Consider the following 26,221-nt stretch of genomic DNA (forward strand, 5'->3'; position numbering starts at 1 on the left):
GAAGGTACTGATGAGAAGATAGTCACGGTGAAGAGATCGGATAGTCCTGCTAAAGTTGAGGGAAAAGGAGGTTATGATGCTGATTATTCGGACAGTACAAGTTCAGAGTCAGAGTCAGAATTAGATGCAGATTCGCAGGTCAGTAGAAATAATTATCTGTTCATGGCTAACACGTCCAGCAATGATAAGGTATGTAATGATTCAGCTTCCTTTTATTCCAAATGCGTTGACCTTGAACAGGTTAATAGCTAGACTTGAATGTGTAGTTTCTAAGCTTAATGAGATACTCGCTACTTGTGAAACTGGTCCGAAACTTAGACTTGAACTTCAAAATTTGAGTCTAGAAAATCAGACACATAGGAAGAACTATGATGATGATCTTTACTACCTTAATAAGCAGAAAGAGTATGTTGATGTTATTAAGTCCTTAGAGAATCAGGTAGGTCATTTAAAATCAACTATTGTAGATGATGAGAAAGTGATTCACCTGTATTTGAGCCAGATAGAAGCACTTAAGGTAGAAAAAGATTCATACAAGTTAAAGTATGAATCAGAAAAGGCTAGGATTGATAATTGGCAGAGAATGTCATACGTGACACAAACCTTGAAATATCCTAAAACCAAGGGATAGGTTATAATCAGGTTGCACCACCGCTTATGGATGAGTATGTCAATAAGCCTGTTGAGAAGAGTAAGGATCAGGTTGTAGAACCGAAGTATGGTAAGTCTGAGAAAAGTCCTGTTAAGAGTAAATGTGAGGATGGTGAGAGCAAGAAACCCTTAGATGTTGTTTATGAAACGGAGTCTGACACTGATATCGACACTAAAAAAGACGGGAAACCTTTTGTACTTGTGACTAAGCCCATAACTATTTTAAAGAATCCAAAGAATGAGGCAAATAGGAGTGAGAGTCAGAAGACTCAGAAAAAGAGTGTTAAAAAACTAAAACAAATTAGGAAGAAAAACACTCAGCTCACTCTTGTTAAGTTTGTTAAGGATAGTAGTACTTTGAATTCTCAGGTTGTTGATCCTAAAGCTGAACATCCACCAAAAGGTGAGAGTTCCAATTCTGGAAGCATGACAAAATATGTTTCGCCTAATCGTCGACAAGCTATTAAACAACAAGTCTCGTCACCCCCTCTAACTAGGCAACAGACTACACCACCGAGGAGACAGTTTTCCCTACTAGGCGTCAATTGTTTAATGCAAATAATTTTAAAAATGTTAACTGTTTCAATTGTGGGATGTTAGGACACATGGTTGTGAATTGTAAACCTATTAGACAGACACCACATAGGAGAATTAATCTTAGTCCTAATCCTAAACGTGTTTTCAACAGAAGATCATCTTCACCCGTGTTCAATTCTATTTCTGTTCTATCAAAGGGAACTGAAGTTTTTCAAACAAATGATTATTACCGTAAACCATTATCAAAAAATGCTGTTTGGAAATGTAAAAGTGTAGTTCAAGGTGTCCAAAATTCTGAAGGTCCTTCCGGATCTAAGGGACAATAGGTGGAATTTCCAGTGGTTGGCGTTGATGGGAAACCCACTGCCATTAGGGCATTAGTAGCCCTTTCTAACTAATCTCCTTATGTTAATGTGCAGGTCGCCTACAATCCTCACTGCAATACATGGATTGTTGATAGTGGGGCATCCAGGTACATGACAGGGAACTTGTCCTTACTTTCTAATGTGAAAACAGTGGATGGAGGACCAGTTTCTTTAGCAGGTAGTGAAGGAGGTTTTATTACTGAACAAGGAGTGATTGCTAACGAGAACATAAGCTTTGATAAAGTCAATTTTGTGGAGCAAATGTCGAACAATTTGCTTTCAGTTTCACAGGTTGCTGACAAAAAGTATACGGTTACTTTTGATGATAAATTGTGTTACATTTTGAGGAAGGAGTTTATAATTCCGGAAGACGTGATTTTGATGACCGCGCCTAGGTGTAAGGATCTCTATATTCTTGACATGCGAAAGGTTCATGTTAAAGCAGCTATAGGCCATCAGGCTTTTGTTTCCAAAGCTACTAAACATGAGTCTATTATTTAGCACAAGCGTATGGGTCATCTGAGTCTAAGGAAGATGAATAATCTAGTTCACAATAGACTAGTTGATGGTGTTAATCTTAAGAGTTTTCATATTTCTAAAGGGTGTCTTCCGTGTAAGAAAGGGAAACAGACAAAGAAGTCTCATGCTACCAAGAAGCATCATTCTGTTAATGTTCCTTTGGAGTTGTTGCATATGGATCTCTTTGGTCCAGTTAATTGCAAGACTATCACTGGAGAGTTATATTTCTTGGTAGTTACGGATGAGTATTCACGTTTCTCTTGGGTTATGATGCTGAAGAATAAATCAGATACTTTCGAGCACATTAAAGTTTTGATTCTGAAGCTTGAAAGTTTGTATAAGTTGAAGGTTAGAAAGATTCATACCGACAATGGTACGGAGTTCAAGAATAATAAGATGCTGCTGTTTTGTAATGAAAATGGGATATAACAACAGTTCAGTCCTGCTTATACGCCACAATCAAATGGCGTAGCTGAATGGAAGAATATGACGTTAATTGAGACCACAAGAACTATGCTAGCAGATTCGTGTTTACCCATTATTTTCTGGGGTGAAGCGGTGAGCACTGCGTGCTATGTGATGAATAGAGTTCTAGTGATGAAAAGACATGGTAAAACGTGTTATGAACTGTTACATAAGAGAAAACCTAACATTAAACATCTTGAACCCTTTGGTGCTCCTTGTATTATTCTGGTACGAGACACAGGAGGAAAATCAATTCAAAGGTTGTCTCTGGTATCTTCTTGGGTTATGGGAATCCAAATAAGTGAGTGTACAATACTGAATCTAAGTGTGTTGAAGAACGTTTCGAGGTTGATATTCAGCGTAATGCTCCAGCTCGTGTTAGTAAAGGATTCGCATGGCAATTTGAATATGATAAACTTTTTGATTCTTTTAACTTTCCACTGGATGCTACAGACGATGAGGTACTTACTCAGATGTTGTATGATGCTCAGAATTCTACAGAGGATGTCATCTCAATTCTTAGCCAGACTCACGTCCAGACTCAATGTCCTCATCAGAGTCCGATTCAGAGTCCGCGGCAAAGTACCCAGAGTGACCATTCTAATGATGATCCTAATGTGGAAATAGTGTATGAGACAGATGAAGACAGTGATTTAGAAGAAGATGAGGGTGTTAATTGGACACGGTTGATAGAAGAGCATTTGAATCCTCTTTACAATCAACCTCCAACTGTAACAGGGACTGAACAGCCAACGGAGGCAGGAGGAGTACGTAGGTCAAATCGTGTTATCATGCCTCCAAATCGTTTAGATGATTATTACATTGATACAAGGGGCATTCCTCATATTGTCATTCCTCATGTCAAGACTAATGAAGCATCTATATCTGAAGTTCCTACTACATCTGATGTTCCTGTGGTGAGTAAAAGTCAATCGGCAGCAGAATATGTTGAATCATAGAGTGCAAATGTGGTAACAGCTTTCTATTCCTCGTTGAACAAGACAGGGAGAGTATTTGTTGTCACACCCCCAAATAGGGCCTGGGGTATTTGTGACTAATTATATCAAATCACAGTTGTAAAAACGAGAACGACTCTATATGAGACGTTTTATTGAGTTTTGCAGAGGAAGATAAATAGATTACATTGTATTTAGAGCATTAAATGTTTTTAAATGAATTGGTAAGTAATGCATGAAGACTCCAAGCATGGCAAGAAATCGTCATCAAAGCAGCAGATATACAGCGGAAGCAATATTTAAGTACCTGAGAATAAACATGCTTAAAAAGTCAACACGAGGTTGAGTGAGTTCATAGGTTTGTTACAAATAATGATTTCAGTAATAGATCACAAGATTTAATAAAAGATGATATATCATGTATATCAAAAATATGCCATGAGCGTATAATATCAAAACTAAACGATTTTACCCCGTAACAACACATATTGAATTGTCGAGATTATTATTATACCACCAATTGACCTGAGGTCAATAGTGTGGGACGTTACTCCCAATAGCGCTATTTATAATAATTCAATTTGCCTCTTAATTATCTAGCAATTAATGATATTACAAGGCAGGGTTTTGCATGTTTCAAATGAACACAATAAAAGTACTCATGTTGGTCGCATAATAGTTTGTACTTGTGTCTATCAGTTATAAAAATAGTGCATGTATTCTCAGCCCAAAAATATAGATAAAAACGGAGCTATGAAAACTCACGATACGATTCGATAGTTTGTAGTAAATATGCGTATGATGGCACTGAACAAGTGCAGAGTTGTCCTCGGATTCACGAACCTATATCAAGTATACATATTAACACATATACTCGTAATCGAATAAGTTTATATATTATATCTTAAATTATATATCTTATATATTTAATTTGTGTGTACAAAATGATTAATATTTATATGGTTATGTTAATATATATATATATATATATATATATATATATATATATATATATATATATATATAACCATATAAATATATATATGGTTATGTTAATATATATATATATATATATATATATATATATATATATATATATACACACACACACATATATATTGGATTAGTATTATATTAAAATATCTAACTTGTTATATTTGAATATTTATATAAAAATTGTTAATGTGATTATTACATGCTTTTATGTAATATTACTTATGAATATATACATAATATTTATTCGGTAAAATGCTATTAATAATAGTAGCTAAAAGTTGTATTTGATTATAATGATAATATTAATAATAACAACACTGATATAATAGTCATAATAGAAATAATAATAATAATGATACTAGTAGTAAAAATAATAATAATAATAATAATAATAATATAGTTTTAATGATAGCAAAGATGATAATTTTTGTAAAAATGATAATAATGATAATACTTTTTAATAATAATAATAGTAATAATCATACTAATAATAATAGTGATAATATTAATAATAGTATTTATGATAATAATAATAATAATAATAATCTTAATATTTAGGAAATGATACTAATACTAATATTTATGAAAATAATAATAAGTTGTTTTGTTTTCATAATAATAACAATAATAATAATTCTAATCATAATAATACATATATTAGTATTAATAATAATAATAATAATAGTAATAAAAATAATCATAATTGTAACTATAATCATAATAATAATAATGATTGATAATTAATACTTATAGTAGTAATAATAATAATTTTAATACTAGAAATAATAACAATAACAATAATAATAAATTTTTGATAAAGAAAACTACCTTTAGAAAGTTTATCAAAAAGAAATGTCCAAGACGGGGCTCAAACCCGAGACCTCTCGCTAACCCGACAAACACCCAAACCATCCTTCTGTCCTAGTTTTTCTGATTATAATTACAACTTAATTATATTAAACCCGCCTTTTCTGTTTCTTCTTCTTCTTCATGTGTAAATCGACAGAGACAAAATCATTCATAACATAAAGAAATTGAAATGGGTTTTAGGATTTAACAGGAACGATTAAATGGTGTGATTGAGACATAATAGAAAACAACAAAAAAATAAAAAAAATGAACAACAGCCTGATGCTGCTGTCGCATGATTAAATAAAAAAAATTTGATTTTTGAATTCCAGGTGTTTTTAGCTTATGATTATAACATGAATTATTTCGTAAATCATTCACTGAATCTTCCTAACTCATTAATTGGTCCAGAAACAGCAACACAGGCTCGAATTTTATGAAGAACACGATGGTTGGCTTTTTAGTTTTTAAACTTTGACTTCCAAATTCGAGATCAATCGATAAAATTAAGGATTGAAAACTTGCAGATACTTTGAACAAGGGTTCCTAACATATCTGCATTAATGGATTTTGAAAAATGATTCGGATTCGAGGTTTTGAAAAATGAAACAATAGCAGCGGTAGCGACGTGTTCTAAAAAAATGGATGTAATCGTTTGATAATGACGATGGATAGTTAAATGATTTATTCACTACACTGAGTAATTCGATAACTTTATAAGAATTGGAAATCGATAAGACAAATCTATAACCAGTAGAACAAATAAACAATAAAAAAAATCAAATGGTAATAAAAAAATTAAAGCTGGATCACTATGAAAATAAAAAAAATTAAAGCTAGATCACATTTTTAATAAAAAAAATAAAGACATTTATTATTAATACCTAATTTAGGTATATGTATATTCTTTTAATTTATTTAATATTACTAATTAATAATTATATTAATAATAATAATAATGTTAATAATAATAATAATAATTAATGTTATTAATGATAAATAATAAAAATAATAATACTTTTGATAATAATAATTGAATTAATAATAATAATAATAATAATAATAATAATAATAATAATAATAATAATAATAATAATAATAATAATAATAATAATAATAATAATAATAATCCTAATAATAATAATTATGTTAATAATGATAAAATAAAATAATAATAATAATGTTATTGGTGATAGTAATGAGAGATTGTATTAATAATATTGATAATATTAATAATAATAATTAATACAAATGTTAATAATAATATTAGTAATAATAATAATAATACTATTAATAATATTAGTAATGATAATACTTAAACGATAATACTAATAATAATGTTAACGATATATATTATGTTAATGATATTACTAACCATCATAATAGATGATAAATAATAATAATAATAATTTTGATAATAATAATAATATTTTTAATCATAATGACAATAATGATAATGATAATTGTAAATGAAAATAATTAATTATAATTTTGTTAAATATTATATTAATAATAATAATAATAATAATATTAATATAATAAATTAATACTGATGCATTATTATTTACAAATAATTGTTCGTAAATCGTCGGAATTGGTCGAAAGGTAATTGAATTCATGAAAACAGTTTAAAAATTTGATACGCAGGATAACAGACTATTCTTAATGTGTCAAATTCATATAAAGATTAGGTTTAATTTTAGTCGGAAATTTCCGGGTTGTTATAGTACCTACCCGTTAAAAGAAATTTCGTCCCGAAATTTGATTGTTGTCATCAATCGGCGTTGTTTGTAAACAGGTGAGGATATTTTCATTTTATTTAGTCTTCACGTTCCCTGGTATGCTCGGGGCCTTACATGAATTCCAACGAATAGAATATTGTTTTGTTTCTAGCGTTTAAATCTTACGATCCATAAATTCTACGAAGTGCATTTTATTATTAATGCGGAGGTTATCTAAAGGATTAACAAGAGTGTCATTGATTAGGTTTTCTCAGAAAGAACTAATGATGTTTTACAAGTCATTTCAGTAAATTGGATATATGAAATGCGTTATGAATAATATTGAGCTCATTTAAACCTTGAGTGTTTATGACGCAATATTAGAGCAGACAAAACAGAGAGGAGTTCGTGAAAATTACGGTCATGAAATTTGATAGAGATCGTCATTGTTGACAAGAAGAATATTTAATGATGAATATGAGTTGAAAAATAGAGTTTTATCACCTTTGAATAGTATGGATAAAACAATTCGATTATAGGAAGAGTATAAACGAAGCTATCGTAAAAGATTGAAATGAGGAAATTAAATGCTCGTCTTAACTTTTGATATGGTTAAAGTTGATTTCCGGAATTCAAGGAATAAAAGAAATCTTCGTAATCTTTATAAGATTCGATTCTCTGGTATAAGGAATTTAGGATTTTCTTTAATTAAATGCGGTGAATTGCCTCGATTGCTGTGTCTGAAATTTCGCTATAAATTAGCTTCTTCCATTTCATTATCTTCACCACTTCTATACTTTCTTCCTCAATTCATACTTCCAAAAGATTTGTTAATATGCTCAATCCCGTTCTTATTCTTGACCTTATATTGGTTATCGCCACAATCATCCTTCTTTTACAACTCCCACCAGAGGAGTCTGTTTACTTCTACTATGCTCTAGGGATTATAGTATTTATTATTCTTCCGTGTCTTTATATTGCTATACGCATTGATATACACGGTTTGTAATTTATGTGTTGTTGTCGGGCTTTATATTTTCCCTTATATGTCGGAGCTTCATGCTTTTGTAAAGAAAGTAATGGTCCAGAATTCGTAGGTATGAAGTTTCAAATGAACCTAATGTTCAAAGTAGAAAGGAACATAATGTCATGATTTGATTTGTTAAATTACCAAAATTACTGAGGATAGAACTATCAAGAATACATGTTCTTGATATGTTCAGAGGTTAAGTAGAATGTAAGAGTCGTGTAACATGGAAAATGATGACTATAAAGTCTATGAATCATCATCTTCCATTAGAAATTTAGCATGACTTACTGTAATATAATCACGTTGGCCTGACGTCATTATATTATACTAACTTATGCTTCAATTCCCAACACTACTTCAAATCATTCAAAATTTAAACTTGTATGTTACATAATATAGAAACTAAAACAATTTCCTTTATGATGTAATAAAGATATCGCAAAGAGATAACTAACTGCGAACAGGAATCGTTATGAAGATATCTTCAGAAATATAGAGGATATTTATAACGAAAGATACGATGATATCTTAGAATTTCTAAGATCAAATGATAATGAGAAAAATTCTTCTGTAAGGATTTAAGATAAGTAAGGAGCAGGGTAAATGCTAATGATTTCAGCAGATACTGAATCATCTAGATTCTTTGAATACAGGTTTAGTCTTTGTGATTTATCCACAGCTTCCTTTATGTTTTGCTCAATCTGTTTTTCAATACCAGATTTTCTTTGGAGCTTTTCCAACGCACCATTCTTTGCTATCAAGCTTCTGGTCATTAAGACCATCTACAGCTTTTGCTGCTTCATCAGCATTATTTGGGTTAACGAATCTGAATCGTTGGTTATATTCTAAGGTGTTTTCAAGGATTTTGAATTTGATCGTTAAACGCAGGATGTAACCTGTCAACAGATCTAACGGTTGACGAAGAAATGTTGTAAATTTCAAAAGTAATGAATGATAATTTCAGTGGTTTGATGTGATAATTCATCACAGAATACGAATGAATATAATTCATGAGAATCAGAATTGAAGAATATACAATGTAACATATTAATGTGAGATATAAATATTTCTCGGGTATTACCTGCCCGTTATAATATTTTCACAATTAACAGTTTGTACAAAAGATTTTTAATTACAGTCTTTAATCATGGATTTAATGAGTTAATATAATATTAAACTCATTTGATTTACGGTTGAAACGAGAATACATAATCTTCAAAACTTTAGATATTACATAATCGTCGCGGAATATTTTGAAGTTATGAATCAATACTTCATCATTCATTGTTATTGATATACCTCGGTGAATGATGTTGATGCTCGTGGAACCCTTGTGAACTTCACAAAGCACGAATAATGTTCTTCTAAAAAGTTTTGAGTACATCAAAATTGGAAGTATATAATCAATCATGTATTTGAATAATACACTTGGTTTATTATGAAATGAAGTTTATTGTGTTGAAGCACTGATTAATGATTGTTAAGTTATTAACGAAGGATGTACATCGTAGCATATTAGTGATATGAATTAACCGAGTAGTATTTACTAGTTAAGATTCACACGTAATAGCTTAGTACGAAAAGATTTATTATCGTTCCAATTCATATATATATATATATATATATATATATATATATATATATATATATATATATATATATATATATATATATATATATATATATTCTTCAGGAAGAATGAGTCAATACATCTTAATTCATTATTACTAATATTCCTTGATATCTAGGGGCGTATGATGTTGATGTTTGAGGTACTAAGTGGGATGCGAATGTTGTTGTTGGTGAAGCTGGTGCCGTTGGTGGTGATGCTGATGCTGGTGATGTTGTCTGTGCTGGTTATGCTGCTGGTGCTACTGATGGTTGTAGATTTCGCACCATATTTTCCAGAGCCACTATTCGAGCGCGAAGCTCGTTGACTTCTTCTATTATACCGGAATGATTGGCGATTAGAACAAGGGGGTGAATATGATCTAGGATCTTCGATATTATATAATCGTGACGGGATACCCTGGAAAGAAGAGAGAAAATGGTGTTTCAAACTGGTTCGCCGGTAAGCGCTTCAGGTTCTTCACCAAGAGGTGAATTCGGTTGGTGCAAGGGATCACCTTCTTCTTGTCTCCATTGATTAAGTCGACTACGAACCCATCCCCAATTCATCCAAAATAGATGATGGCTGATTGGTTCATTTGTTCCGTTACGCTGCCATTGGAGCTCGAGGAGTTCGAGAAATCCATATTATGTGTTTGGAATAGGGTTTGATATGAAATGGGTGTTGGATATTGAATGATATATTCGTTTCCTTGAATACGTATATATAGCAAAAAGATTTCCGTAATTTATGGAGGAAATTTAGGAAAAGTGTTAGACAAAGTCTATTGGGATAGATATGATAAGATATGATTTGTCTATACTCCATTTATGGAATAATTGCAGTATGACGTGTTGAGATTTAAAAATGATAAGTATGTAATCAGATAATCTTTCGATTAAAGACTTTCAATTCGTAATGGCCTATTCAGGTCAAGGGGCTTGAGCTATAGGATCCTTTAAATCGGTAATCCATACCCTTCCATTCTAGAGTTTCGTAGACGCCACTCGTCAAGAAAATTTAATGATCAAAAATAACAAGAAAGCAAAGATTTTGAAAGTAATGAATATGAATAGTATAGATTTCAAAAATCATGGATAACATTTCATGTAATACATATGTAATACACAAAATCATGATAGATGACAAAAGAATGTCGAGAATTTCATAAATCATAGTGTCGCACTTAAATATAGTGGCGGAATTTGATAGTACTTAGGAGAGTGAGCAGAATTCTTAGGTTGGCTTGGCATTCTAAGGAAGATTAAAGAATTTAATAAGTAAAGTTTCTAAGGTATAGTGTAGCATTTAACAATTAAAGGCAACAATTAAAGGCATTATAGTCAAGAAAAGTTGTAGTCCTACATTACTAAGGTACCTAATTGTATAAGGTACACATAAAATGCAATCCTGGTTCTCTACAACAAACTGCTCTGATACCAATCTGTCACACCCCCAAATAGGGCCTGGGGTATTTGTGACTAATTATATCAAATCACAGTTGTACAAACGAGAACGACTCTATATGAGACGTTTTATTGAGTTTTACAGTGGAAGATAAATAGATTACATTGTATTTAGAGCATTAAATGTTTTTAAATGAATTAGTAAGTAATGCATGAAGACTCCAAGCATGGCAAGAAATCATCATCAAAGCAGCAGATATACAGCGGAAGCAATATTTAAGTACCTGAGTATAAACATGCTTAAAAAGTCAACACGAGGTTGAGTGAGTTCATAGGTTTGTTACAAATAATGATTTCAGTAATAGATCACAAGATTTAATAAAAGACAATATATCATGTATATCAAAAGTATGCCATGAGCGTATAATATCAAAACTAAATGATTTTACCCCATAACAATACATATGTAATTGTCGAGATCATTATTATACCACCAATTGACTTGAGGTTAATAGTGCGGGACGTTACTCCCAATAGCGCTATTTATAATAATTCCGTTTGCCTCTTCATTATCTAGCAATTAATGATATTACAAAGCAGGGTTTTGCATGTTTCAAATGAACACAATAAAAGTACTCATGTTGGTCGCATAATATTTTGTACTTGTGTCTAGCAGTTATAAAAATAGTGCATGTATTCTCAGCCTAAAAATATAGATAAAAAGGGAGCTATGAAAACTCACGATACGATACGATAGTTTGTAGTAAATATACGTATGATGGCACTGAACAAGTGCAGAGTTGTCCTCGGATTCACGAACCTATATCAAGTATACATATTAACACATATACTCGTAATCGAATAAGTTTATATATTATATCTTAAATTATATATCTTATATATTTAATTTGTGTATACAAAATGATTACTATTTATATGGTTATGTTAATATATATATATATATATATATATATATATATATATATATATATATATATATATATATATATATATATATATATATATATATATATATATATATATATACATATATATTTGATTAGTATTATATTAAAATATCTAACTTGTTATATTTGAATATTTATATAAAAATTGTTAGTGTGATTATTACATACTTTTATTTAATATTACTTATGAATATATACATAATATTTATTTGGTAAAATTCTATTAATAATAGTAGCTAAAAGTTGTATTTGATTATAATGATAATATTAATAATAACAACACTGATATAATAGTCATAATAGAAATAATAATAATAATGATACTAGTAGTAGTAATAATAATAATAATAATAATAATAATAATAATAATAATAATAATAATACTAATAATAATAATAATAATAATAATAATAATAATAATAATAATAATAATAATAATAATAATATAGTTTTAATGATAGCAAATATGATAATTATTGTAAAAATGATAATAATGATAATACTTTTTAATAATAATAATAATAGTAATAATCATAATAATAATAATAATAGTGATAATATTAATAATAGTATTTATGATAATAATAATAATAATAATCTTAATATTTAGGAAACGATACTAATACTAATATTTATGAAAATAATAATAAGTTGTTTTGTTTTCATAATAATAACAATAATAATAATTCTAATCATAATAATACATATATTAGTATTAATAATAATAAAAGTAATAATAATAATCATAATTGTAACTATAATCATAATAATAATAATGATTGATAATTAATACTTATAGTAGTAATAATAATAATTTTAATACTAGAAATAATAACAATAATAATAATAATAATAAATTTTTGATAAAGAAAACTACCTTTAGAAAGTTTATCAAAAAGAAAAGCCCAAGACGGGGCTCGAACCCGAGACCTCTCACTAACCCGACAAACACCCAAACCATCCTTCTATCCTCATTTTTCTGATTATAATTACAACTTAATTATATTAAACTCGCCTTTTCTGTTTCTTCTTCTTCTTCATGTGTAAATCGACAGAGACAAAATCATTCGTAACATCAAGAAATTGAAATGGGTTTTAGGATTTAACAGGAATGATTAAATGGTGTGATTGAGACTTAACAGAAAACAACAACAACAAAAAAAATGAAGAAAAACATGATGTTACTGTCGCACGATTAAATAAAAGAAATTTTGATTTTTGAATTCCAGGTGTTTTTAGCTTATGATTATAACATGAATTATGTCGTAAATCATTCACTGAATCTTAGTAACTCGTTAATTGGTCCATAAACAACAACACAGACTCGAATTTTAAGAAGAACACGATGGTTGACTTTTTAGTTTTTAAACTTTGACTTCCAAATTCGAGATCAACCGATAAAATTAAGGATTGAAAACTTGCAGATAGTTTGAACAAGGGATTCCTAACATATCTGCATTAATGGATTTTGAAAAATGATTCGGATTCGAGGTTTTGAAAAATGGAACAATATCAGAGGTAGCGACATGTTCTAAACAAATGGCTATAATCGTTTGATAATGATGATGGATAGTTAAATGATTTATTCACTACACTGAGTAATTCGATAACTTTATAAGAATTGGAAATCGATAAGACAAATCTATAACCAGTAGAACAAATAAATAATAAAAAAAAATAATCAAATGGTAATAAAAAAAATTAAAGCTGGATCACTATGAAAAAAAAAATTAAAGGTAGATCACATTTTTAATAAAAAAAAATAAAGGCAGTTATTATTAATACCTAATTTAGGTATATGTCTATTCTTTTAATTTATTAATATTACTAATTAATAATTATATTAATAATAATAATATTAATAATAATAATAATAATTAATATTATTAATGATAAATAATAAAACTAATAATACTTTTGATAATAATAATTGAATTAATAATAATAATAATAACAATAATAATAATAATAATAATAATAATAATAATAATAATAATAATAATAATAATAATAATAATAATAATAATTATCCTAATAATAATAATTATGTTAATAATGATAAAATAAAATGATAGTAATAATATTATTAGTGATAGTAATAAAAGATTGTATTAATAATATTGATAATATTAATAATAATAATTAATACAAATGTTAATAATAATATTAATAACAATAATAATAATACTATTAATAATATTAGTAATGATAATACTTAAACGATAATACTAATAATAATGTTAACGATATATATTATGTTAATGATATTACTAACCATCATAATAGATGATAAATAATAATAATAATAATAATAATAATAATAATAATAATAATAATAATAATAATAATAATAATAATAATAATAATAATAATAATAATAATAATAATAATAATAATTTTGATAATAATAATATTAATAATAATATTTTTAATCATAATGACAATAATGATAATGATAATTGTAAATGATAATAATTAATTATAATTTTGTTAAATATTATATTAATAATAATAATAATAATATAATAAATTAATACTGATGCATTATTATTTACAAATAATTGTGCGTGAATCGTCGGAATTGGTCGAAAGGTAATTGAATTCATGAAAACAGTTTAAAAATTTGATACACAGGATAACAGGCTATGCTTAATGTGTCGAATTCATATAAAGAATAGGTTTAATTTTAGTAAGAAATTTTCGGGTTGTTATATTTGTGCATGCTCATTCATGTTATGTGTGTCAAATTAAATCGAAAGATGCCTTTGAAGCAATGAAATATGATGAGTGGGTTAGCGCTATGCAGGAAGAGCTGTTATAGTTTAAACATTTGATGGTTTGGAGACTAGTCAATCCACCACATGGTTGTGAACCTTATGGTCTTCGATGGGTGTTGAAGAATAAGAAAGATGAACAGGGTATCGTTATCAGAAACAAAGCTAGGTTGGTGGTAAAGGAATATCAACAAATCCCTGAGATTGACTATGATGAGGTCTTTGCTCCGGTTGCTAGACTGGAAGCAATTAGAATTTTCTTGGCTTTTGCGTCCTTCATGGGATTTAAAGTTTATCAGATGGATGTTAAAAGCGCATTTTTGTATGGAGAGATTAACGAGAAGGTCTATGTTGAACAACCACATCATTTTGAAGATCTGCATTTTCCAAAAAAGGTTTATCGACTTAAAAAGGCACTTTATGGTCTTCACCTAGCTCCTAGAGCGTGGTATGCCACATTGTCCAATTATATGCTTGAAAACGGTTTTAGGAGAGGTGTCATTGATCAGACACTTTTCATCAAGAAAAAGGGACAACATCTTATGTTGGTGCATGTTTATGTTGATGATATCATCTTCAGGTCAACGGATCAGGGAATGGTTGATGAGTTTGAGAAGGTCATGCAGCAGAAGTTCAAAATGAGTTCCATGGGAACTATAAAGTTTTTCTTAGGTTTGCAGGTAGCTCAGATGGATAAAGGCATCTTCTTGCATCAGACCAAGTATGTTGTTGATATTCTGAATAGATTTCAAGTGGAAGCAGAAAGACCAGCTAAGACTCCATTGTCAGTGAATCATGGGATCTCACCTGATTGTGAGGGTGCTAAAGTGGATCCTACATTATACAGAGCGATCATAGGTTCTCTAATGTATCTGACAGCTTCTCGACCAGATATTATGTTTGCAGTTTGCTTGTGTGCCTGTTATCAAGCGAATCCTAATGTTCATCATATGTTTATGGTTAAGAAGATTTTGAGGTATTTGAAAGATACACCGAGTTTAGGGTTATGGTATCCTTGTGAGGATGGTTTTGATCTCACAGCTTATAGTGATTCTGACTATGGCGGTTGCAAGAAAGATTTCAAGTCGACATCAAGAGGTTGTAAGTTCCTTGGTAGCAAGCTAGTTACTTGGCAGTGTAAGAAGCTGACAATAGTGTCACAGTCCACTTGTGAAGCAGAATATATTGCCACGGCCAGCTGTACATCACAGGTCATCTAGATTCAACAGCAACTACGTGACTACGGTTTGCACATTTCTAACACTCCTGTTTATGTTGATAATACTGCTGCTATAACTGTCACTAAAAATCCCGTAAATCACTCTAAAACGAAATATATAGGGATTAAATACCATTTCATTAGAGAATGCTATGAGAAAAAGTTAATAGATGTAGTGCAGATAGACACTACAACCCAACGGGATAATCTTTTCACTAAAGCTTTTGATAAATCACGTTTTGAGTTCTTTTTAAAAGAAATAGGTATTAAATTATTGACTGATGTGGTTCCTGAAACTGAGGTTCCTAACACAAAGGAACCTGACAAGGAGACTGAGTTGTGAATGCCTTTAAAACTGCATGTATCTTATGTATATCTTTGCATAGTAGTTTATAGGTCATTTGCATGTTTAATTCTCGTTTGCATGATAGATTATTCTTTTCTGATAGTGTTGCATACTAGTTTATGGTTTTAGTTTGTTTTTTATGTTTTTGTAGAGATAAAATCGAAAAGCCATAAAAATTATAAAACTAGAAACTCAAATAAAAAGTTGAAAAATAGAACATCAATAAAATTTGGAAAATCATGAAAATGAGTTGCTTATTCTATCTGTGAGGAAGTGATTGCAATTCTGCACTGACATGTAAACAGAATGATTGAAATTGTATTGGTAGACTTTATTGACCTAATTCTAGATAGAGATGATCATAATAACAACGCGTAAATATCATGATGAGGAAATCATGGAAAGGTTTACAGCGGTTGAGGGTAGTCACCTACTTATTACTGAATATGTATTGAGAAATGATTGTTCAGAAACTCAACAGATGGTTGAGGTCTCCCCTACTACGATTTATACTCGATAGCAAAGGATAAATTTGTGAATCCCCAAGGTGAGCATACTTTGTCTAGGATGCATACTTATTTCTATTTACCTTTATTGCTTGGACCGAAAGTCAACAACATACATGTCGGGTATCCAAAGGGAGGTATTCTCTCTAGATGGGTTGAGAAGTGCAATTTTGTATTACAGACATAGAATGATGTGTACGATGCAACATCATCGGGTTATAGACTTCAACATCACAAGATTGATTTTCCGTGCAGATACTACAAAAGTCAAAGACATTGGTGCATCATCATAAATAATTGTGTTTATTTTATTTTATTTGTGTAATCGAGCATGGAGAGAAGAGCAACATCAGAAAATCCAAAAAAAAAAAAATTGTGTTTCCTTATTCAAGTTGTAATTAAATTGATGCACCACATTATTGCAAGAGAATCATGGATCAAGAATTGAACTAATATTGAAGGATTCATACGCTATTTCCATCTGAGACAACAGATATTTCCATCCAAGAGCTGTTTGGAAGATTTAGTTATCTACATCTGAGGGGGAGAAATTTATCAGATCATCGGATATTGAGCAACTTAAATCATTCAGTGGTATGGGATTGTATCTTATTGGCCTGGATAGTGGGGAATATCGTCTGGAGGATACCTTAGCGTTCCATCACTCAAATATATGTCACTACCATTCATCCAACATCATACATCATACGATTTCCGTCCAAGTATGGGGTTTATAGCGACCGGTATGCGGCTTTTCAAAGTATGCAATAAATTTGAGATAAACAATGTTATCTGAAATGAAAAGTGAAAGTTTAAGGTAGAAGCTCATGGCTGACAGGGTTGCTAGAAACATCGTGAGATGGTTCTGTTCAATCGAATCGAAAGTACATTGATGTGATGAGAGGACAGCGTCAATATATTTGTGCTCAATTGTTCTACCTGAAACATCGTGTGATCTTAAATGAGGACTGACTTCGTGATCAAAATCTAACATTGAAAAATGTTGAAGTAATTAACTTAACGTGATCATCAAAGTCTAGGGTGAAAGTTGATAAATGTTTATTGATATATTTAAAAGTTATTCTTATATGCTTCATAAAACATGTAATAACATGTCAACATAGTTCAGTTCTGATCCCCGAAATCAAAAGATTAGATCAATTTGGTATGTCAACTCATAAAAATATGTGTTATGTTCTTCTTAGTGTTGTTATTGATAAACAGTATCATTTATTTTTATGATAATAACATCCGATTCCTGATTATGCAATTGATTGATGAAATTGATATTAAAAGCTGAATGATTGCAGACATGTGATGTTAAAGATTTGCTGAATATGTCTGTTATAATATTATTGATCATGACACACTGGATCTTGTATAGTAGTTTGCTTTATAGCTTTGCATGTGCATATATATATATATATATATATATATATATATATATATATATATATATATATATATATATATATATATATATATATATATATATATATATATCTGAAAAATCCAAAAAAATATTTGCGTTATTTGTTAGTTGCATGTGCATTTATGTTTTAATTATTAGGCCTGGCAACTCAGTTCTCTGAAAGGTTCACTGTGTAAGGAATCCTGTGTTTTTCTTTAAACCTGAAAATAAGTTTGTTTGAAGCTTAAAGGAACAAAGTGTGTTTAATTTTATACTGTAAAGATCACTCCCAGGGGGAGTGGATGTGAAAAAGAAGGTAAAAGTTGAAATTGAAATGCAGTAAGTTATAAAAATTTTCAAAATCAAGACCACCGGCCGACAGTCAAGGCCTTCGGCCGAAGGAAAAGCCGATCGACCGATTGTCTAGACCATCAGGCCGTAGGACTTGACCATTGACCGATGGTCACTGAAGGGGTATAAAAGGACCCAAAACACAACCGGGTCAGTCACTTGGTGTTTTTGAAGAAATTTTTCATCGATTTTTGATTGTTTAAGAAATGAGTTTTTGACCGATCGTTGTGTGCACTTTTTCTTCGTGATTCCAGCGCCACAATCCAGGTACTCTAATTCGATCTCAATTGTTAGTTTTCATAGATTTTAGGTTTGAAAAAGTTAAAACTTTTAAAGTCTAATTCGTTGATATTTTAGTCGTTTAGATTGAATTAATTGATATGTTAGTGTTAATCGGCATTGTCTGATGCTTATACGCGTGTTTCTTGATCAAAATATCATTGATTTGGTGAAAAAGCAAATTTTTGGGAAACAAATCTGATGAACTACCATCTGTAACGACCCGGAATTTTCCGATCGTTCTATACTTATGAGATTAATATTTACATAAATTAAACCTTACCAACATGATAAGCAATCCAAACTGTTGAGACTTATATTTTTGAAAAGAGTTTTACACAACGTTTGACCGTCCAATTTGACCGATGATATCACGAACTATATAACACACGATAATTATACAATTATGTATATGTACATATCTATACATATTTAACATGATTTAAGGATGGTTTAACATTTCATTGCGAACTAACAACAATGAGTTATAAGTATACTTTGAGACCACTAACTTAAGTTTTCAAAACGATAACTATATGTAACGTTCTTTGACATATATACTTACAATCTATAATGTGTTGTGATTTATGTCACCAATATGATTTAAGTGTGATGGGATTAATTTGTAACCAAAATAATCTTGATAAATATCGAACAAGTTTGGGGAAGTGTGGATTGCACACTTGTTTAAACTTATCTTGATTATGACGGGGGTTCGGGGGCAGCGCCCCCGATAAGCGGGGTCCAAGGGGTGCAACCCCTGGTGGGGTCCAAGGGCTAACATTGCTTTATTAAAAATGTCTTAAAATTTTATTTTTGGCCCGGTTGGACCCAAAATAAAAGCCCAATTTTGAGCTTCTTTTACCGTATCATACCCATCATCTATACGTATCTACTATTGGTAAATACACATCAAATCAATAATCATTATAAGAAAGTTTGATCAAGATTATTTTCTATCTTTTCCAGTAGCTTTATCCAAGTAACTTGAGGTAGTAACCTTATTCATAATCTTATTCGATTCATATTTATATAGCTATCTTATTTTGTGTTATAAAATTTTTAACAACAAGAACATAGTTTGAATGATTTCAAACCTGTTCGCAAACTAAATAGATCCTTCTAATTTGATTTTTAAAACACTTCAAAACCTGTAATATATCATATTATGACAAAATCAGATTAATCATATCTTGGCTAATTAACATAATATTTTATATATATTTACTTATGATTTGATTTTATATATTTCAGGACCACCCGTAAACAACACGAGAAGATTAATCATAAGACCTCATGATTGTACGCAACACGTCATCTGACAACACGGTACTTTATGTACGCAACACGTCATTTGACAACATGGTACCATGGGTCGAGATTAATTCTGATCAATACGAATACGATGGGGTCTTTATTTATTTTATTGAACAACTAATTGTGGACCATTAACAACAGACTGCTAACTACGGGCTAAGAAAATATTAAAAGTATTATAAGTATATATATATGTAACGATTACTTGAAAAGAAAATATGTTGATATATTATATATATGGTTAGGTTCGTGATATCTATCGGAGACCAAGTCGAGTTAAATACCTTCAAGGCAAAGGTGAGTATATAGTCCCACTTTTAAACTCTAAATATTTCGGGATGAGAATACATGCATTTTATGATTTACGTTATGGATACAAGTGATTAAAATTATATATTCTACGTTGAGTTGTACCACTAGCATATCTCCCTGTAACTTGGTAACTACTATTTACATGCGGTATTGTAAACGCGAATCCTGTTGATAGATCTATCGGGCCTGACAAACCCCAACCGGACTGGACGACCAGTATTCAATGGTTGCACAGTACTTCGTTTCGATGACTACACTTGGTATGGTGTAGTAAGATTTCACAATAAAGGGAATATGCGACGTTGATTAAATGTTAAGTATGGTTATCAAGTGCTCAACAACTTAGAATATTTTTATTAAAACGTTTATATATGAAATCTTGTGGTCTATATTTATAACGATGCCGGCATTAAACCTATATCTCACCAACTTTATGTTGACGTTTTAAGCATGTTTATTCTCAGGTGATAACTAAAAGCTTCCGCTGCAACATGTTGAATTTAAACAAGATCTTGAGTATGCATATTTGTGTCAAAAATAAAACTGCATATCGGAGGATTTGTAATGTAAAATATGTTGGAAGTCGTGTTGTTATTATCACATGTAAAGTTTGTAAGTCTAAGATTATCGCTAAACGATAATCATTATTATCTTGTTTAAACCTTGTATTTGTAATAAAAGTTATGGTTTGTATTGTAAAAACGAATGCAGTTTTTGAAAAACATCGCATATAGAGGTCAATACCTCGTGATGAAATCATATGTTATTGTATTCGTCCTTATAGTTAAGGTCGGGTTATGACACCATCGGTCGTAGGTCTCTGACCTTCGACCGATGGAGTCTTACATTCGGACGTAGGACTTCACCTTCGACCGTAGGTCCCAAAGAGAAACAGTTGGTGAAATTCTAGGAGTTTGTCTAGACAATCTGCCGTAGGTCTACACCATCGGACAGATGGTCTAGTCCATCGACCGATGGTCATTAGTTTGGACCGATGGTAAAGTGTTTATGTTTTAATAACATGATTTCTAGATGACTGATTGCTTATTTATGCCTATCTAATGTTAGTACTTGTAGTTTGTATAAGTATGTCAGGTAGTTCTTTTGTTGGATAATGGATGTTTGACATTGAGCGTAGGAGAATTCTTGCTAGGTATCGACGCATTCTAGTGGGAAAAAGGGTCATTGCGACTCAACAGACCTATGCTCCTTGGGAACAAATTGGGTGTCAAGCATTCTGATATTGCTAAAAACGAACATATATTTCATAGCATTATCCCTCAAGAAAGATAAGCTTTTAATTGCAATTTTTCTATTTACAAGTGATATTCGTTTAAATAATAAAAGGTGAAGACAACGGACAGATTCGACGAATTGAAGACGCAAACGACCAAAAAGCTCAAAAGTACAAAATACAATCAAAGAGGTTCCAATTATTGATAAGAAACGTCTCAGAATTACAAGTGTACAAGATTCAAAACGCAAAGTACAAGATATTAAATTGTACACAAGGACGTTCGAAAATCCGAAACCGGGACCATAGTCAACTCTCAACGCTCGACGCAACGGACTAAAAATTACAAGTTAACTATGTATATAAATATAATATAATATATAATTAATTATATAAATTACATATATATATATATATATATATATATATATATATATATATATTATATTTATATATTAAAACCGTCGGCAAAGAAGATCCAAAAAGGGATGAGCTGTAAAAGCAAACTCCGCGACTTGTGGAGTTTGAAGGGCAAAAATACCGCGACTCGCGGAGCCCCAAATTCTGAAAATGCCTATAAAAGCTCGCGCATTCTGAACGTTTTATATATCCTTTAATCTCTCTATCTAAACGTATATATATATATATATATATATATATATATATATATATATATATATATATATATATATATATATATATATATATATATATATATATATATATATATATATATTTATATTTATATTTTAATTTTAATTTTAATTTTAATTGTAATTTCTAATAATAAGGGTATGTTAGCGAATGTTGTAAGGGTGTAAGTCGAAATTCTGTCCGTGTAACGCTACGCTATTTTTAATCATTGTAAGTTATGTTCAACCTTTTTACATTAATGTCTCGTAGCTAAATTATTATTATGCTTATTTAAGACAAAGTAATCATGATGTTGAGCTAAAAATATTAAAATTGGGTAATTGGGCTTTGTACCATAATTGGGGTTTGGACAAAAGAACGACATTTGTGGAAATTAGACTATGGGCTATTAATGGGCTTTATATTTGTTTAACTAAATGATAGTTTATTAATTTTAATATAAAGATTTACAATTGGACGTCCCTATAAATAACCATATACACTCAATCGGACACGATGGGCGGGGTATTTATATGTACGAATAATCGTTCATTTAACCGGACACGGGAATGGATTAATAGTCACTAGAATTATTAAAACAGGGGTGAAATTATGTACAAGGACACTTGGCATAATTGATAACAAAGTATTAAAACCTTGGGTTACACACAGTTGATAACCTGGTGTAATTATTAAACAAAGTATTAAAATCTTGTTATAGTTTAAGTCCCCAATTAGTTGGAATATTTGACTTCGGGTATAAGGATAATTTGACGAGGATACTCGCACTTTATATTTATGACTGATGGACTGTTATGGACAAAAACCAGACGGACATATTAAATAATCCAGGGCAAAGGACAATTAACCCATGGGCATAAAACTAAAATCAACACGTCAAACATCATGATTACGAAAGTTTAAATAAGCATAATTCTTTTATTTCATATTTAATTTCCTTTATTTTATATTTAATTGCACTTCTAATTATCGCACTTTTATTTATTGTTATTTAATTGCACTTTTAATTATCGTACTTTTTAATTATCGCAATTTTATTTTATCGCACTTTTATTTATCGCAATTTCATTATCGTTATTTACTTTACGCTTTAAATTAAGTCTTGTATTTATTTTTAATATTTTACATTAGGTTTTAACTGCGACTAAAGTTTTAAAAATCGACAAACCGGTCATTAAACGGTAAAAACCCCCCTTTATAATAATAATATTACTTATTTATATATTTGTATTTTTATAAATTAAAACTAATATAGCGTTAAGCTTTGTTTAAAGATTTTCCCTGTGGAACGAACCGGACTTACTAAAAACTACACTACTGTACGATTAGGTACACTGCCTATAAGTGTTGTAGCAAGGTTTAAGTATATCTATTCTATAAATAAATAAATATCTTGTGTAAAATTGTATCGTATTTAATAGTTTTTCCTAGTAAAATATAAGCTATTTCATATACACCTCGCATAACATCAAGTATTTTTGGCGCTGCTGCCGGGGAACGCCGAAGCGAAACGCCACATAAAAAAAAGAGATTTTTATTAAGTTTTATTTAGTTTTTGTAAAAATACATTTTAAATAATAAAAAATTTAAAAATTTAAAAACTAAAAAAATATATATATATAAATCTGTTTTTAAGATTTTTATAAAATTATAAAGTATTTCTATTTTTATTTTAGTTTTTCAAATATAAGTTTTATTTAATTTATATAAATATTTTATATAAATATTAAAACAGAAAATTATATAAAATATAAATAAAAAAAATAATAATAATAAACTGAACCTATCGAAACTTGACCTGTCTCTTTTGAACTTGCAATCTCCGCGACTTGCGGGGGTATTGAACTGGGTTCACCGCGACTCGCGGAGCCGCCCAGACAGGTCACACAGAAGCCCTAATTCTGCATTAATTACGTGTAATTATTATTATTATTTAATTAAAAACCCTAATTAGGTTTTGTTAATTAATTAATTTAGTTTTGTTTTAATTATTTTATATATTTAGTTTAATTAGTTTAATTAAATTTTAAAATTAATAGTTTTATAAAATAAATAATATAAAAGTAATATTTTTATAAAAATTGTACTTTTTGCAACTTTTAATATATTTTTATATTTTGTACCTTTTTAATTGTTTTAGCGTAATATTTGTATTTTTATCGTTCGTAGCTAGTTTTAAGTTTTAGTATTTTGCCGTAGCTTATTTTTATTTCTAGATTTTTAGGCTTTGCCGTAAAATCCCTTAAGTGCTTTTTCTTTAGACTAAGATTTAGGTGCTTTAGAATTTTGCGACGCCGTTCTTCGCGCTACTTTCTTATTTTTATTTTTCGACGCCTTTTATTTTTCAACCCTTTTCTTTTTCGACCTTTTTCGACGCGCTCTTTTTCTTTCTTATTTCTCGCCATTCTAGTTTTTAGGACATAGATTTTTATTCTATTTCTTATCTAAATTTCTTTAAATTACGAAAATTTATTTTAAGTGGTTAAATTGATAGACATCAAAATTTTCTGGTACGTAGTAATAGTTAGATTTGTACGTGAACCGGGTTATTGGAGCCAAACAGTACTCAATTATATTGAGACCAAACGAATCATGCCCCTCTGCTGCATCTTTTGGCTATTCGAAACGTGGGCAAAATCAGAAAAGTCTATTAATTGGATAACTTATATAATTTTTCTTTCCTTTTAAAAACTAATAGGATATTCAGTGAATGCACCGAGCAAGACGTTCACCACCTTTTGTACGTTCACCACCTGTAACCAGATCAAGACATCTAGCAAATATTGTCGCCGTTGATTTTTCTTTAGAATCGTCATCCAGTCGACCAAGTACTCCAATTCAAATTTCCGATAATCCATTTTTTGAACCCGACCTCACAATTGAGAATCCGGAAAATATTCAGGGACGATTCATAGATCCTGAACCATTAATTTTTCCTCCGGAACCACTAATCATTCAAACAGAGATTGTTGAGGAACGAACCATTAAATCAGAATCCTCTAGTGATTCAGATTCAACAAATTCAATCATGGAGAATCTGGAACCTCTAAGTATGAAAGACCGAATACGAGCTAAACGCACTGGCCAAGGTCACGCAATTACTCATCCAGACATTAATGCGCCAGATTATGAAATCAAAGGACAAATTCTACATATGGTAACTAATCAATGCCAATTTAGTGGTGCGCCGAAGGAAGATCCAAATGAACATCTTCGTACCTTTAATAGGATCTGCACACTATTTAAAATCCGAGAAGTTGAGGATGAACAGATATATCTTATGTTATTTCCCTGGACTTTAAAGGGAGAAGCCAAAGATTGGTTGGAATCGTTACCTGAAGGGGCGATCGATACATGGGACGTTTTAGTTGAAAATTTTCTGAAACAATTCTTTCCGGCATCTAAAGCCGTAAGACTTCAAGGAGAAATTGTTACGTTCACACAGACACCGAATGAAACTCTATATGAGGCATGGACAAGATTTGGAAAGTTATTGAGAGGATGTCCGCAACATGGTTTAGACACCTGTCAAATAGTACAAATATTCTACCAAGGATGCGACATCACTACAAGAAAAGACATAGATATAGCAGCTGGTGGTTCCATTATGAAGAAAACAGAAACTGATGCTTATAAAATTATTGATAACACTGCTTCCCACTCACATGAGTGGCACCAAGAAAAAGATATCGTTAGATCATCTAAAGCAGCTAGAGCCGATTCTAGCCATGACTTAGATTCCATTT

The sequence above is a fragment of the Rutidosis leptorrhynchoides genome, chromosome 11, assembly GCF_046630445.1.
Source record: "Rutidosis leptorrhynchoides isolate AG116_Rl617_1_P2 chromosome 11, CSIRO_AGI_Rlap_v1, whole genome shotgun sequence".
Taxonomy (NCBI): Eukaryota; Viridiplantae; Streptophyta; class Magnoliopsida; order Asterales; family Asteraceae; genus Rutidosis; species Rutidosis leptorrhynchoides.